At 40.3% G+C, this 17,779-nt stretch overlaps 4 non-coding genes across 4 annotated transcripts; 1 reads left to right on the top strand and 3 right to left on the bottom strand.

Moving 5' to 3' along the window:
• Positions 1-4,713: 4,713 nt before the first annotated feature.
• On the bottom strand, positions 4,714-4,785 carry trnat-cgu (transfer RNA threonine (anticodon CGU)). Its single transcript has one exon. It is a non-coding gene; the product is annotated as a tRNA-Thr (tRNA).
• A 1,828-nt stretch (positions 4,786-6,613) lies between these two features.
• On the bottom strand, positions 6,614-6,686 carry trnak-uuu (transfer RNA lysine (anticodon UUU)). The gene has a single exon. It is a non-coding gene; the product is annotated as a tRNA-Lys (tRNA).
• Positions 6,687-8,004: 1,318 nt separating this feature from the next.
• trnaa-cgc (transfer RNA alanine (anticodon CGC)) lies at positions 8,005-8,076 on the bottom strand. Its single transcript has one exon. It is a non-coding gene; the product is annotated as a tRNA-Ala (tRNA).
• Positions 8,077-13,860: 5,784 nt separating this feature from the next.
• trnai-uau (transfer RNA isoleucine (anticodon UAU)) lies at positions 13,861-13,954 on the top strand. Its single transcript has 2 exons — positions 13,861-13,898; positions 13,919-13,954. It is a non-coding gene; the product is annotated as a tRNA-Ile (tRNA).
• Positions 13,955-17,779: the final 3,825 nt, after the last annotated feature.

Genomic DNA, 17,779 nt, shown 5'->3' with positions numbered 1-17,779 from the left:
TTCAGAGGCCAAGTTTGTTGCAACTGACCCGTTGTAGCTACCAATCAGCAACAAGGAGAAACAAACATCAGTTTTGCCTTTTTTTAAAAAAAAAGGGAAACAGAGTAGTAGTTATTGAGGTCATTTCAGGTACAATGTAAGAACTAAAGTTAACTAGTCCCAGAGTAATGCGTGGGGTCCTATTAACAGAAAAAAAATAGTTGTAACCCAAAAACACAACAAACACAAAATGAGAAGTCTTCCGGGAACCTAGGTAAATCCCTGTAGTTGTCTAACAACTATAAAAAAACAACCAAACGCAACAACTTCAAAAGAAAAAGAACATTTAAAAACAAATCTGGGGAACAACAAAAACAGAATCTAATGCAAGAGCTTTATTAAGTCTTCAGTGCTCCACTCACCTCAGTAGACCTCTCTCATATATTTGTGTGCAGGTCAACTGGAGGTACACATTCCATGCTGAAAAGAGAAGGAAACACAATGTTTCAGCTGTGGAGCCTTCTTTGATTGTGACTCGAAATAAACCTTTACTTGTTCGTTTGATGTTAATTTATCTCCATCAAATACCTAAGAGTATCTAAACTCGACAGTTGCTTTCAGTAGCTGAAGATACTGCGCCAGGTGAGGCTTGAACTCACAACCTCAACATGACTCCGCTGTGCACTGCTGTATAAGTACCACGCGCTGACCGATTGCGCCACTGGAGCTGTGTGAGTTGTGCTCCTCATACAGACTGACGCTGCAGAAACAAAGGGTGAAAACGGTTTCGGTTGTGGATCCATCTCCTCATGGGGAAAAGCAACAGTAAAATAGCAAGGAAAATACAAGAAAAGAAACTGAAAGAATTGTGCTAACAGCAAAGAGGGACGGAGGGAGGTGGTCGGACAAGTAAATCAACCCGGCGGATTATTTGTAGGGACATTTTTGAGTCAATCAGCACACGGATCTCTTCATGTGCCTTAAGCTGTGCAGTTTGTATTTTCGATGTCGATAGGTTTCTTCAGAAGTCCAGTAAATTGACAATAATGGAGAACTAGCTGATGCACCCCGTCGTGAAGACCCTCTATAAGGTGATTGCATGTTTCATTTTCAAGTCGCCTCCTTTACACGCAATTGCAGCCCCGAAACTGAGAGAAAGCATGAGAAATGGCTTCAATTTCAATGTGAATCGCAGTACAGGCTCGATGGCTTCACATCTTCCATCGATCACATAAAATTGCAGTAAAGCGCTCTAAATACGACTCTAAAGTACTGGGAAAGATGATTATTTTGAGCGTGCCTCCCAGGGTCTGCTACGAGGCTGAAGTTGGCTTCTTATTCGCCAGCTTCTTCTTCGCGTTTTTCGTTCAACCTTAAATGCTGCTGCTGTGATGTTATGTCGCCTTTCGCCTGTAGATGGATCTCTTCGATCAGTACTAATCCGGCTGGAATACTGTAGACATCCTCAGTGAAAGGGAATATCCAAATAAATAGCGACTGTCCAAATTATATTTTTGTATGGAATATATTTCAGAAAATCGCAAACCAATTTTGAAAACTCACCATAACACGGACTTACACTGGGAAAAGGTGATTGTACTTTCTGCTTATTGCTACGGCCTTCCCCCCCAATTATGAAAATGTCTCACAGTTCTGACACCGACGTGTGAAAGACAATGTAACAGACTATCAAAATCCTGAAGTACAAAACATTTTAATGCACCAGTTTTTTTAAATATGACCCTCTGATCTTGGCATGTCAGAATACATTGGGAAAAAGTATGGCACGAATTGCACGAATTGCAATAGCACACATTGTTGAGAATATCACTGACCTTGCCGATATTTGCAGGGGTTACGAATATTTTGTACATGTTGAACTACAACACGTAAAATTTGAGCTCCTTAGTCAATATCACCGGGAATGTCCAATAATGACGAACATCAGTAGCTCCAAGGAAACTTAGACTCGCACATGGAGTTTTATCTTTGAATGGAGGGTGGGAGAATTCATTTATACTCTCGTTGCTCATTAGCTAAATTATTTTAAAAATATGACACAGATTTGTTCAAGAAACTTGTAATCGCCTTAAAGAGAGTCTTCTTGAAGATGTGCACCAGCTAGCTCTCCACTGTCAATTGACAGGACTTTAGAAGAAACTGTTCTCATACAACCAACATACAAATTACACATCTTAAGTCACATGAAGAGAAATCCTTGTACTAAATAACATAAAACTGTTGCTGCAAATTATCACCAAGCTGTTTTATGTGTCTGACCACCTCTCTCCTACTTTGCAGAGAGCACAATTCTTTCTGTTTCTTCATCGCTATTTTACTGTCTCTTTCCCCCACGTGGAGATGGATCCACAGCAGAAACTTTTGGTCCGTTCCTGTTACTCTGTCCGATTGAAAGAGCTGTATTAAAGGCACTCCCATCTCTGCAGGAAAGTTATTGCTGCTCTCAACACAATATACTGCAGCCAAATGTGATAGCGATACTGTCACTGCCTGTGGGCCACGTATTCCTGCTGTCAGCCTATTATGTCATGTCCATCCACACCCAGAAACATTACTGCTGTAGCACAAGAGTTATACAGGCGCAGTCAATAGAGCATGAATCTCTTAATCTCAGAACTGTGGGTTCAGCCCCCACATTGGGTCCCTCTGTGTCAATTTGATCCCCCCAATCCTCCTAGCAGGACCTGATGGCGTAACAGTGATACCCAGTACCTTATATGACCTTTGCGTAATTCAGCTTTCTTTCCACTTGATTCAGATTTTGATCTGAAATCATCGGCCAAACAAGAGTTTGTCTAAACAGAGGGAGATCTGCTCACAAGCAAGTATTAAACACTTCAGCATTTACTGTTCGAATACCACACTTTGTCAAAACACTGCCGCTTCTTAAGCTAATAAGTAATGGTTTTTGAGCACGCATTGTATTGTTAATGCTTATATTAAAAAAGCATACATTCACATAATGGAATTTGGACTGAACAAAGTAGTCCAGCCCCTTTACAACATTACATACCCACTGATTAAAGCTTAAAACTACAGCAGCAGGAGTAACAATAATGGCAACAACATGTTTGGAGTTCGGCATTTCATTTATTCTTCGGATATATCGTATCGGAATGAACTGCCCGAGATAAAAGAGCAATTGCGGCTTCAGATCGTTTTTACAGAGCATTACGTTGTTCTGTTCATACTGACTATACGCTTTAAATTTGTCATTTACTGCAAGCGTTGCTTTTCCAGGCTTTTCGGAAATTCCTCGCATTTGAGCCAGCACTAAAATATTTCATTCCCGTCGCTGAATACATCGTGGAAACGGTATTTGCAACGGAATGCTGTCACACATGATACCTTTTTGTTATTCGGTTCTGAAGTTTGAAAATGAAAATAAAACGGGGGTCACTTCATAGGCTTGAAAGAAGTCCAAGCAGCATAAAAACCCGCGAATTCTCACAAAGGCTGCACCTTTCTTCTGCTGCTTTTATAAATCAGCCTTAAACATTTGAATGCATACCTTACTGCTGCTAATCACATTCACGTGTTTACGAAGCTTTTTTCTGTCAGTTATGTTTTTGCTAAGTAGTTTCTCCGTTTTCCTCGTACTGTGATTGTCAGCGAGCACAACAAGACTGAAACAGTGTAAAGGCAGGTAAAAAAGACAGGGTAAAACGCCTGACTGTCGGGAGTGGGATTTGAACCCGTGCCTCTATTTGGAGAGCGAAACACAAAGCTTAAAAGACACGAATCTGTGAATTTGCTGTTTTAAAACGCTCGACTATCCTGAAGAAATGGGTGCTGATTGCACCAGTTGCATCCGATTTTCCGTAACTTTAGGACGATTGATACGACTGGACGAACAAAATTTGTGGCGTTTAGCATGACATGGAAAACGGTACCGGAGCATTCGGGTCCGGACTACCAGACTCAGAAACAGTTTTTACCCCCGCACTATCAAACTATTAAACTCCCAGCCTCTCTCACTCTCACCTATGATCTGAACCTCACAGTGCCTTCTTTCTTACCAAAAACCCAAACACACATTGAAAATCTACCTCTACCATACATCTCAAAAGCTCACTCCCCATAATTTCTATCCCTTTATTTCATTCTTTTGATACATGTTTTTGCACATAACCTGTTACCTTTTTGTTGTTTTGCACACTGCCTGTTGTTGTTTTTTGCACATCGGCTGTTGTCTCTGTCTTTCTTTTGTAATACAATTGTATTGTTGTTGTGTTGTTGTGTTTTTTTCTTTGTACTACTTATGTCCGAGAGCTAGCTAAATAGCATTTCGTTATACCATATACCTGTGTATAAGTATAATGACAATAAACTTGAACTTGAACTTGACATAGTCTTGCAGGCAGTATATTATTTTATCGTTTACTCGTTTAAAAAAACACGGTCTTCTCGTTCCTAAGTCAGATTTTTAGTGCTTTCGAACGTTACTTCCAACCTGGACTGACAGCTCACCCGATCTGTTTGTGATCAGACCATGGAGTGGGGGGCTGTACCAAGCGCACGTTCCTTCCCAATGCTGAGGTGATCATTCGGAAGATGGGTGTGAAGAGAAACAAGCTTTGTCGACTAAAAAACAAGGCAGGATATGCAAGAATACTAATCACTGGCGACAGTTATGCTCTCTTACTATTGAGACTCCTACATTGCAAGTTTTTGAAGACTTTGAAACTAAAGGAAAGCAGTGACAAGTGAAACAGGCACAGGTGGGGTTTGAGCCCACGATCTTCGGTTTACGAGACCGACGCCTTACCACTTGGCCACCGCGCCTTCGAACAAACAGGGGAATAATGTTGTTCAAATTATTTTTTTTCTGAATCTGGTTTACATCGCCTGGAGGCAGCAACAACAATAAAAGGGATACTTAACAAGGAGATACGCAGTAGCAGTGCGACTCCAACAGATGCTCCTGAAGAGACTGGAGGTTTAAGCCAGCTCCTTAGAGCGCTCGGCCGCGTTACTCTCAACAGCGGCTCTTCAGCTCTTGTTGTTTGACCTAGTGGTTTTATAACGCGTGGAAACGACCGCAACTTCGTTTTCTGAGATGCTTTCTCTCACGTGGTGAAATCTCGACCTCTTTGGCATCTCTGGCTATAGTTCTTCAGTAGAGCAGGCTTTCACACCTCTGCTTATAGTGCCCTTGAAGTCATTTTATTTTTACAGGAAGACGCATTCCCTAACGATCTCTCCTGTTTGTGTCTACTCACAATACTACATTTAGCATGACTTCTTGTTGCAGTTGAGCTCAAAGCTGGAGATGATCTCCATATTCTACCGCAGTAACTAGTCCGAAACGTAGTATACAGTACACACTTTTTAAGTAAAGTCAGGTTGTTAAAAAAATAAACCAGCGCCCTGTCACAGAAACGTACCCCAGTCTCCCGCACAACAAGCGGGGGTACTCAGCACTATACTAACGAGGAGCGCTTGTCTGCAGCTGAGCGTCAGCTCTGTTTACTGTCAGCAGTCATTTCCTCATTTCCAAAGACTTTTTCACCTGCTCTCAGCTTTTAAAGACGATCATAAACGCTCAAGAAGTAATTCATGTCAGTTTGAAGTCTGTTTCTGTTGTCTCAGCTCTTGATAAAGAAAAGCCGTGCGTGGGAGACTCCCTCTCTGAAGAAGTTTGCCGTCACCCTGCGAGGGAGAAGAGCCATCAATCACCGAGGCAACCACTGAGACAGTTAACATTGAACACGTGAAATGCGAGATGTTGTGATTTTTTTCCCGCTTAAGGCTTCTATCGTTTCTACTCTAACGAGAAAGACCTCTTTATTAGAAGTGAGATTTTAACAAACGTCTCCAGGGGTAACTGCGATCTGAACGCAATGCCTTAGACCACCAGCCATCTTGCCTGTGGTACTTATAATGAAGTATATATTTTATTTCTACTCGTTGATAAGAAAAGTGAAATCATGTAATTAGGGATATGTCCTTTTTTCATGGGGAAAACTAGCCCGAGCAAATGTAAAGTTTAGAGCAGCGCTCAATAAAAATGATCAGAACCCGAAAGCCTTCTTATGCGGATCAGTATATTCCGATACCACTGGTTCTGCAGAAGAAATAAGAAAAGCCGAACTCAAAGCAGAAATGTGTTGCCATTACGGGTACTCTGTCTGCAGCTGCTTTAATATCTACTCACACCGTGTTGCCATTAAGGCTACCTAGTTAAAAACAAAACTTATCGTCACCTTTTTGAACGTGATTATTAGACACCCGTTAAATCTCAACCGAGGTTTCTTGAGAGATCGTTCAGCGAGCGAGTAATAAAAAACTACTTCGCTTCCAACCTCTGCTGTCGCTGTGAACTCGGACGTGATGTTCTGCAGATGTGCAGTGTGCCTTTCCTCTTGTCGTATTCAAGAGTACTCACTGTGTGAGCTCCTCACTGCGTGTCCTGTACTCTACTGTGATTTCAATTAGATTATCTATGTGGAGTGTAGTAACATGATCTACTTGAACATTTTCGGTTTGTGAAATGAAACACTAAAGAAAATACAAGCAATGGACATTTAAAATAACCACAGTAAAGCTAGAAGAGTGAAAGATAAAAGACTATTTAGAATGACATTCACAATAGACTTAAGAACAGTACAACCGCCCGAACAGGGAGTTGAACCCTGGGCCCTCAGATTAAAAGTCTGATGCTCTACCGACTGAGCTATCCGGGCTCTGAAAGAAACTCGACACTGTCGGGATCCTCGCAAGTTACGTGTCTCTTGTGCCGAAGAGCAGTCATACCTGACCCGTCTGGAATGACCACTGACAGACTTTATCCAGAAGCGACGGCACCACTCCCAGTAGAATGAGTGAGAAATACAGCATGACATGGGGAGGTAAGGGGCTCCCGCAATTAATCTTTCCTCACATTACTGATTTTTTCAATAGCATTTTGACCTTTTTTCACATTCAGATTTTTTTTCACATTTAATACAATCTTTTAATCAACAACATTAAAAAGAAAACAAATGGAACATTTTTTGGAACAATAATTAAAAAAAAACTTTCAATGCCTTGGTTGTATATGTGTGCACACCCTTTATAAAGGGAGTTGCAACAGTGCTGAAATTTAAAGAGCATTTCTGTAGAGAAAACAGCATTTTTTCTGCCTTGATGTTAAGCTTAGGGAGCCTGTCTTTTAGAAATTCTATTTCTTAACACCTTGCACAGCCTCCTGACAGACTAACAAATATTTTTTGGAGAAATTGGCTCACACACCGGAAGACACTAACGTTTATTTACGTTAGAGTATGTGAATAACAGTTTAACCGAAAAAGTTTGTAATTGTGATTTTGTTAAAATTCAATAAATCGTCTATCAACAGTAAGAAATTATTAAGAAATTGTTTTATTTCATAAACTATAAGACAATTAAGAGAGTTTATAGGTCATATCCGTCGCTTATGTTCTTTTAACTCTAGCGTTCAGGATCCAAACCCAGGTGCGGACGGTTGTGTTTCTTGAATCTCTTGTAATCATCAAAAGTCGATGTGTAGTCCTTCAGTACTTTCTCGAGTTGTGCCATGGATATTTTATTCGATAAATCCTTGTCATGCTCTTTTGCATTTACCTAAACAAACGGAAAAAGTTCAAAGTGTGTTTATGGCTGTGCTTCACATCTAGACGAGAGCATTTGTAACAGTACAGGACACGCAGTGAGGAGTTCGTGAAGCTTTCAGTTTAGTGCGGAGTTCAGAAGGAGGATTCGCTCGCTGAATGATCTCTCAAGAAATCCCGGGTGAGATTCAACAGGTGTTTTCTGCAACAGTCACGACAAGTGTGAAGCAATCTCTGGATTTCCTGAATTTGAACTAAATTACTAGTTCAAATAATTTAGGATTTAACAGAACTAAATGAGGTACATTTAAAACAGCAGCGCAACTCTGCGGCACGTCGAGTTTAATTGTGTAAACCTGGCTCTCTCTGAACACGAGCAAAGAGTTCTCACTCAACAGAAGATTGCAATGTGAGTACTGTAATATAAAGCACCTGGAGATGCCAGGGATTGAACCCGGGACCTCATACATGCGAAGCATGCGCTCTACCACTGAGCTACATCCCCGATGGAAAAGGTAGTGGAACAGACTTAGAGATGTGCAGATGCTCACTGATCACAATCCACCATTCATGAAGAATGCCTGCAGTTTCCTACTTTCGCGTTTCCTCTACTACAGAGTAAATTAATGGGAATGAAGAAATAAGGAAGGAAAAATAATCGCACTGAAGCTTCAAGAGACTGGGCAAAAATTAATATATTATTTTTGTATCCAGTCACACGTGCGACGGTGGTTAATTCCCAGTCGGGGGAGTGCTTTTTTTCTACCTCCTTACTCGACTGTCTTTCAATTCTGTTTTATTTGAAAGCTTTTTACATCTTTTATGTGCTCTTGATTAAACTATGCATAGAAAAACAGCACTACTGATGATTTTCATGGACCGATGCACACTTGTTCTGTACAACTCGAGTGATAAAGCCCTGTCTGCAAATGTTGTAACGCCCCAACCACAGGAATGGTAACAGGAAGGATCGTGTTCTTATTTGATAAGTCCTTTTGAGATGTCTTGTCAATGCACACAGGCGTTAGAGCTGAATAATTTACTTTTAGTGGTGTTTTTAAACAAAGATGGAACATGTTATTTCTATACCAGGAAGAAAGGAGCAGACTTTTACTTTAAGAGGCAAAAACGACACCTTATCAAAGCTAATATTAATTAAAATGACATCACAACAAAAGAGTGGAGCCTTGAGTGAATTAAAATTAGTTTTCATTGGACGTCTGTGTCTCCTTAACTTTGTAGGTGAGAGAGAGGATTGTGATTATTTGCAGGTGCTTCTCGGAAGTGCGTTGGTGCTACAGGTGCCTTCCAAATAATTAAATCGGGTTTGAATCCCAGCCAGTACAAACCCAAATCTTTTCAAGATAATCTGTGGTCCGTTAACACATCTTTTGAAACACTACAACAGGTAACACCCCGTGTGAAACATCATGAGCATCTGTTAAACCTCTCTACCTGCCCGTTCCTCAAAGAGACATGACGAGGGTCTGAAGGGACATTTTGAGCCGTAGAAACATTTTATCATTCCGTACTTTCCTGTGCAGTCAGGTCAGTTCCACTTCAACTGCGCCCGACAATGGAGGTCGTTTTGAAAACAACGAGAGTAAAGAGACACCGCACGTCTGCAGAACATCACGTCCGAGTTTAAGGACAGCAACATCAGAGATTGGAAGCTAGGGAGTTTCAGGTCTGTGGTTGTATTATAGGTTCTAGAAAGTCTGAATACCTTTGCAAGAAGTATTTCAGAATCCCAGTCAAATCCAGTACGAATGCCGCATAGATCTGCATTGTACAATTAGTATACTGTTTGTCCGTTGAATCAAACACGCCTTATAAAGCATTTCTAAAACAGGAGAGGTCGTTAGGGAATGCGTCTTCCTGTAAAAATAAAATGACTTCAAGGGCACTATAAGCAGAGGTGTGAAAGCCTGCTCTACAGAAGAACTAAAGCCAGAGATGCCAAAGAGGTCGAGATTTCACCACGTGAGAGAAAGCATCTCAGAAAACGAAGTTGCGGTCGTTTCCACGCGTTATAAAACCACTAGGTCAAACAACAAGAGCTAAAGAGCCGCTGTTGAGAGTAACGCGGCCGAGCGTTCTAAGGAGCTGACTTAAACCTCCAGTCTCTTCAGGAGCATCTGTTGGAGTCGCACTGCTACAGCGTATCTCCTTGTTAAGTATCCCTTTTATTGTTGTTGCTGCCTCCAGGCGATGTAAACCACATTCAGAAAAAAATAATTTGAACAACATTATTCCCCCCTTTACTCAAAGGGACGGTGGCCAAGTGGTAACGCGTCTGTCTCGTAAACCGAAGATCGTGGGTTCAAACCCCGCCTGTGCCTGTTTCTTTTGTCACTGCTTTCCTTTAGTTTCAAAGTCTTCAAAAAAATCGCAATGTAGGAGTCTCAATAGTAAGAGAGCATAACTGTCGCCAGTGATTAGTATTCTTGCATATCCTGCCTTGTTTTTTAGTCGACAAAGCTTGTCTCTCTTCACACCCATCTTCCGAATGATCGCCTCAGCATTGGGAAGGAACGTGCGCTTGGTACAGCCCCCCACTCCATGGTCTGATCACAAACAGATCGGGTGAGCTGTCAGTCCAGGTTGGAAGTAACGTTCGAAAGCACTAAAAATCTGACTTAGGAACGAGAAGACCGTGTTTTTTTAAACGAGTAAACGATAAAATAATATACTGCCTGCAAGACTATGTCAAGTTCAAGTTCAAGTTTATTGTCATTATACTCATACGCAGGTATATGGTATAACGAAATGCTATTTAGCTAGCTCTCGGACATAAGTAGTACAAAGAAAAAAACACAACAACAATACAATTGTATAACAAAAGAAAGACAGAGACAACAGCCGATGTGCAAAAAACAACAACAGGCAGTGTGCAAAACAACAAAAAGGTAACAGGTTATGTGCAAAAACATGCATCAAAAGAATGAAATAAAGGGATAGAAATTATGGGGAGTGAACTTTTGACATGTATGGTAGAGGTAGATTTTCAATGTGTGTTTGGGTTTTTGGTAAGAAAAAAGGCACTGTGAGATTCAGATCATAGGTGAGAGGTGAGGTCACAGTGAGAGAGGCTGGGAGTTTAATAGTTTGATAGTGCGGGGGTAAAAACTGTTTCTGAGTCTGGTAGTCCGGACCCGAATGCTACGGTACCGTTTTCCATGTCATGCTAAACGCCACAAATTGTGTTCAACCAGTCGTATCAATCGTCCTAAAGTTACGGAAAATCGGATGCAACTACTGCAATCAGCACACATTTCTTCAGGATAATCGAGCGGTTTAAAACAGCAAATTCACATATTCGTGTCTTTTAAGCTTTGTGTTTCGCTCTCCAAATAGAGGCACGGGTTCAAATCGCACTCCCGACAGTCAGGCGTTTTACCCTGTCTTTTTTACCTGCCTTTACACTGTTTCAGTCTTGTTGTGCTCGCTGACAATCACAGTACGAGGAAAACGGAGAAACTAGCAAAAACATAACGGAGAGAAAAAAGCTTCGTAAACACGTGAATGTGATTAGCAGCAGTAAGGTATGCATTCAAATGTTTAAGGCTGATTTATAAAAGCAGCAGAAGAAAGGTGCAGCCTTTGTGAGAATTCGCGGGTTTTTATGCTGCTTGGACTTCTTTCAAGCCTATGAAGTGACCCCCGTTTTATTTTCATTTTCAAACTTCAGAACCGAATAACAAAAAGGTTTCATGTGTGACAGCATTCCGTTGCAAATACCGTTTCCACGATGTATTCAGCGACGGGAATGAAATATTTTAGTGCTGGCTCAAATGCGAGGAATTTCCGAAAAGCCTGGAAAAGCAACGCTTGCAGTAAATGACAAATTTAAAGCGTATAGTCAGTATGAACAGAACAACGTAATGCTCTGTAAAAACGATCTGAAGCCGCAATTACTCTTTTATCTCGGGCAGTTCATTCCGATACGATGTTTCCGCAGAATAAATGAAATGCCGAACTCCAAACATGTTGTTGCCATTATTGTTACTCCTGCTGCTGTAGTTTTAAGCTTTAATCAGTGGGTATGTAATGTTGTAAAGGGGCTGGACTACTTTGTTCAGTCCAAATTCCATTATGTGAATTTATGCTTTTTTAATATAAGCATTAACAATACAATGCGTGCTCAAAAACCATTACTTATTAGCTTAAGAAGCGGCAGTGTTTTGACAAAGTGTGGTATTCGAACAGTAAATGCTGAAGTGTTTAATACTTGCTTGTGAGCAGATCTCCCTCTGTTTAGACAAACTCTTGTTTGGCCGATGATTTCAGATCAAAATCTGAATCAAGTGGAAAGAAAGTTGAATTACGCAAAGGTCATATAAGGCACTGGGTATCACTGTTACGCCATCAGGTCCTGCTAGGAGGATTGGGGGGATCAAATTGACACAGAGGGACCCAATGTGGGGGCTGAACCCACAGTTCTGAGATTAAGAGATTCATGCTGTATTGACTACACCTATATAACTCTTGTGCTACAGCAGTAATGTTTCTGGGTGTGGATGGACATGACATAATAGGCTGACAGCAGGAACACGTGGCCCACAGGCAGTGACAGTATCGCTATCACATTTGGCTGCAGTATATTGTGTTGAGAGCAGCAATAACTTTCCTGCAGAGATGGGAGTGCCTTTAATACAGCTCTTTCAATCGGACAGAGTAACAGGAACTGACCTAAAGTTTCTGCTGTGGATCCATCTCCACGTGGGGGAAAGAGACAGTAAAATAGCGATGAAGAAACAGAAAGAATTGTGCTCTTTGCAAAGTAGGAAAGAGGTGGTCAGACACATAAAACAGCTTGGTGATAATTTGCAGCAACAGTTTTAGGTTATTTAGTACAAGGATTTCTCTTCATGTTCCTTAAGATGTGTAATTTGTATGTTGGTTGTATGAGAACAGTTTCAAGAAGACTCTCTTTAAGGCGATTACAAGTTTCTCGAACAAATCTGTGTCATATTTTTAAAATAATTTAGCTAATGAGCAACGAGAGTATAAATGAATTCTCCCACCCTCCATTCAAAGATAAAACTCCATGTGCGAGTCTAAGTTTCCTTGGAGCTAATGATGTTCGTCATTATTGGACATTCCCAGTGATATTGACTAAGGAGCTCAATTTTTACATGTTGTAGTTCAACATGTACAAAATATTCGTATCCCCTGCAAATATCGGCAAGGTCAGTGATATTCTCAACAATGTGTGCCATTGCAATTCATGCAATTCGCGCCATACTTTTTCCCAATGTATTCTGACATGCCAAGATCAGAGGGTCATATTTAAAAAACTGGTGCATTAAAATTTTTTGTACTTCAGGATTTTGATAGTCTGTTACATTGTCTTTCACACGTCGGTGTCAGAACTGTGAGACATTTTCATAATTGGGGGGGAAGGCCGTAGCAATAAGCAGAAAGTGCAATCACCTTTTCCCAGTGTAAGTCCGTGTTATGGTGAGTTTTCAAAATTGGTTTGCGATTTTCTGAAATATATTCCATACAAAAATATAATTTGGACAGTCGCTATTTATTTGAATATCCCCTTTCACTGAGGATGTCTACAGTATTCCAGCCGGATTAGTACTGATCGACGAGAGCCATCTACAGGCGAAAGGCGACATAACATCACAGCAGCAGCATTTAAGGTGGAACGAAAAACGCGAAGAAGAAGCTGGCGAATAAGAAGCCAACTTCAGCCTCGTAGCAGACCCTGGGAGGCACGCTCAAAATAATCATCTTTCCCAGTACTTCAGAGTCATATTTAGAGCGCTTTACTGCAATTTTATGTGATCGATGGAAGATGTGAAGCCATCGAGCCTGTACTGCGATTCACATTGAAATTGAAGCCATTTCTCATGCTTTCTCTCATTGTCGGGGCTGCAATTGCGTGTAAAGGAGGCGACTTGAAAATGAAACGTGCAATCACCTTACAGAGGGTCTTCACGACGGGGTGCGTCAGCTAGTTCTCCATTATTGTCAATTTACTGGACTTCTGAAGAAACCTATCGACATCGAAAATACAAACTGCACAGCTTAAGGCACATGAAGAGATCCGTGTGCTGATTGACTCAAAAATGTCCCTACAAATAATCCGCCGGGTTGATTTACTTGTCCGACAACCTCCCTCCGTCCCTCTTTGCTGTTAGCACAATTCTTTCAGTTTCTTTTCTTGTATTTTCCTTGCTATTTTACTGTTGCTTTTCCCCATGAGGAGATGGATCCACAACCGAAACCGTTTTCACCCTTTGTTTCTGCAGCGTCAGTCTGTATGAGGAGCACAGCTCCAGTGGCGCAATCGGTCAGCGCGCGGTACTTATACAGCAGTGCACAGCGGAGTCATGTCGAGGTTGTGAGTTCAAGCCTCACCTGGCGCAGTGTCTTTAGCTACTGAAAGCAACTGTCGAGTTTAGATACTCTTAGGTATTTGATGGAGATAAATTAACATCAAACGAACAAGTAAAGGTAAAGGTTTATTTCGAGTCACAATCAAAGAAGGCTCCACAGCTGAAACATTGTGTTTCCTTCTCTTTTCAGCATGGAATGTGTACCTCCAGTTGACCTGCACACAAATATATGAGAGAGGTCTACTGAGGTGAGTGGAGCACTGAAGACTTAATAAAGCTCTTGCATTAGATTCTGTTTTTGTTGTTCCCCAGATTTGTTTTTAAATGTTCTTTTTCTTTTGAAGTTGTTGCGTTTGGTTGTTTTTTTATAGTTGTTAGACAACTACAGGGATTTACCTAGGTTCCCGGAAGACTTCTCATTTTGTGTTTGTTGTGTTTTTGGGTTACAACTATTTTTTTTCTGTTAATAGGACCCCACGCATTACTGTGGGACTAGTTAACTTTAGTTCTTACATTGTACCTGAAATGACCTCAATAACTACTAGTCTGTTTCTCTTTTTTTTTTAAAAAAAGGCAAAACTGATGTTTGTTTCTCCTTGTTGCTGATTGGTAGCTACAACGGGTCAGTTGCAACAAACTTGGCCTCTGAAATTTGTCAGCAGCTCTGTACTGAACCTGTTCTCAATTGCAACAAACCTAAAATAACAGCAGCTGCCCATTAGATGTTACTGAAGTAGCAGACTAAGCGGAACAATAGATTACATTGGAACTGTCCTGAATGTAGTGGAAATAATATCGTCCTTAAGTAATGAACTGATGCACCACTTGTTTGAAAATTATTTTTATATTTAACTAAAATTGCTTTCCAGACACTACAATTATTCACAAGGAATTTTATCAATACATATTTTATTAATAAAAGCGTGATATCTAAATAATAAAGTTTAATGTTATCTTTAACATTAGTACTTTAGTAGCTGTATTATGCTTTTGTGAATTTCCAGGTATCCCGGTGGAGAGAACTGAAATTAAGGAAATACATATTTAAAGGGGTGTAAGTCTTAAATGAGTTCTGTTACATCTGGGTGTTAATTGAATAGATTTGTTGTATTATTTAATTTGATTTGACTCTACACTTCTGTTTCTCATGAGAAAATATTGGGGATTTGGAGATACAGATAATAAGTTGTACTATACAGGCAAATGTATGGTTACCTTAATGAAGAAACTGTTATCATTACCCTTTTCAACATTATTATTTAAGACAGTCTTTCAGAACAGTATTCTCGTATTAGTGGCTATAGTCTAATGATAACGGTGGTGAAACAGGCAAAATGTGTGGAAAGATTTGGAGATGGAACAGGAGACTCATACAGTCGATAGAAAGGTTGGGTAGGATTGCACACACCACCATGCCAGTGCTTAGTATAGTGGTTTAAAAACATAATAAGTGATTTAACAACATCAACTGCACTACTGAGAGCTCAGCTCCACTACTACTAATACATCGCCCCTTTTTGTCAATTAGATAGATGTGTTTTCTACATGTATTTAATTAGTGCTTCTTTCGTTTTAACTGATTTAAAATAGAATCTCTATAAAACAGATAAATGCGTATGTGTCGCGCTGAAATTCACACACGAGTAAGGAAAGATATCGCGTTTAGGAAGAAATCCAGGGTGATGACCCCGCTGAATGGAAACAGCCTCATACATGAGTGGCATGTGCTCTACCACTGAACTGAACTCCCGACAACTACCTTTATCTGCAGCACTTTTAGGAAGAGTGAGGAGTCTACAAGCCCAGAAAACGTGAGGAGAATTCAGAACAGGAGGCTCTTCACCTTTCACTCAGCTTTCGTTGGACGTCTAAGTGAATGACAAATTTTCACTTTTTGATTAAAGAAAATAAAAAACACCTTTCTTCCAGCCAGATTCAAACCAGAGACCAAAGGATTCCTCACTGTTCCCACTATATTCCTCCGCTCTAACAACTGAGTTATCAAAAACACAGGAATCCCACCTTTTGTCATACAAAAAGCACAATGGAGTGCAGTGTTCCTATTTATTTAAATCCCAGTTCAAAATCAAATCTCATTCCCATAGTCCTGATTAGTTTAAATTTAAGCAATTAACCAGGCTTCTACTGTATAAACTTCTAGAGATATTACAAATTGTTTGAAGGGACATCATTTCAGATGGAAATTGACTTTTTTTCTAGTGGGATCACATTAAACCTTTCTTTTGGATTGAGAACAGGATCATTGTGAGATTCAAAACACATCTGCCTTTGCTTCTTTCAAGGATGAATGGATTATTGAGATGCAAACATTGGTTCAAATCAAAACAAAATTGTGCTATATAGTACTTCTGTTTTTATTTTCAGCTACCAAAATTTAGCCTTAGTTGTAAAATTCCATATTAATATTCAATATTAAGTAGATTCAAACATGCACAGTAGAGAAACAGAATTAATTAATTAAATGTTTCACTAACATTTAAGTGCAACCTATTGATCGTCTTTGGCCAGTGAATTGCATAAGGCACCACACAACTTTTACTGGAAGAAAAACTGTGTGTTCTGAGTGGCTGCATCTGTATATAATGTTATTCAGATAAGTTTAGGTGGAGGTCAAATTCTAACCTCATACTTCTGCTTCCCTGCTAATAACAGCTCTCTGGCTACAGAGGGTGCTGCGCACCTCTTTTCTATCCCCTCCCTCCACCGCAACACCACTGCTGCAGGATTTTCTCCCTGGAGAGGGGATGTGAAGACACTGATCTCTTACCAGCACTATGCTTTCTTCAGCCAGGGAAGTTAAACCCAAAGCACTGAGCACTCAATACCTTGATATTCATCATCTGGCTACAGTATTAATATACTTCTTTACCAAGCTGCTGGATCTGTGAAGTTCTATCATCATGGAAACATTATTTGTATCAGGAAGTATGATGTGGAAACACAATGTACGTCCTTTCAAAAGCTCACAGCTGTACTACTCTAAAACATCATTCTAAATTGCTAGAGAGGAAAACAATCTTAGATTGATACATTGTTGTGCAAGATTCTACTGTCATTTTCACTATTTTATTACTGAACAGGAAAATGACTTTTACCAGATCAATGAAAAGTAAAGCTTTATTTAAAAGGTTAATTCAAAGTGATACAGTACATTCAATGGGTAGTAAATAAATCAGATTAACAACATATTAAACATTTCCTCTGCAAATATAAAAAGCTAAATTAAACTAAAAGGAGAACCAGAAAAGCCACTGAGGAGGAATGAAACTTTCATTCTGTGTATTCAGATGCCTGCTCAACAATCATCTTATCAACACTAGTCTTATTGTCTTATCCGAGTAATTAAGATTTAAAAAAAAAATCATTCAGCACAAAAAACAACAACATATACAGTAGTAGTTCAGGTGGGTAGCTGCGTCAGCATGCGTAGGCTGCAAAGGAACAAGTAATAGGTTTATTCCATGCTGAAAAAAAGAAGAAAGAGAACACAACGTTTCGGCCGTGGAGCCTTCTTCAGGTGTGAGAGAGACAGGGCAGTAGGCAAAGGTAAAGTAGCGGGAGAACAAAGGTTGGGAGGGAGGAGGAGTGAGAGGCGGGAGCAGGGGACAGAAAGAGAGGCCAATCAAGAGGTGTGAAGTCAGAATGGGTGCAGAGAGGTGTGAAATGAAACTTCCAATGAATGGAGAAAATTTAAAAGAACAGTAGTCTGTCGTTAAGGGAAGGGAGAAGGTGTGATCCTAGCTGCAGAATAATTTTAGTTTCGGTGGTCTTTCTGATGTATGAGTTCGGAAAACCGTCTTTGAGAACACAGACGGAGAGATTAGAGTGGTCGTG

Source organism: Atractosteus spatula, chromosome 10, assembly GCF_055471065.1.
Source record: "Atractosteus spatula isolate fAtrSpa1 chromosome 10, fAtrSpa1.hap1, whole genome shotgun sequence".
NCBI lineage: Eukaryota > Metazoa > Chordata > Actinopteri > Semionotiformes > Lepisosteidae > Atractosteus > Atractosteus spatula.
Note: the sequence above shows the minus strand (reverse complement) of the source record. Positions and strands in the feature narration are given on the sequence as shown.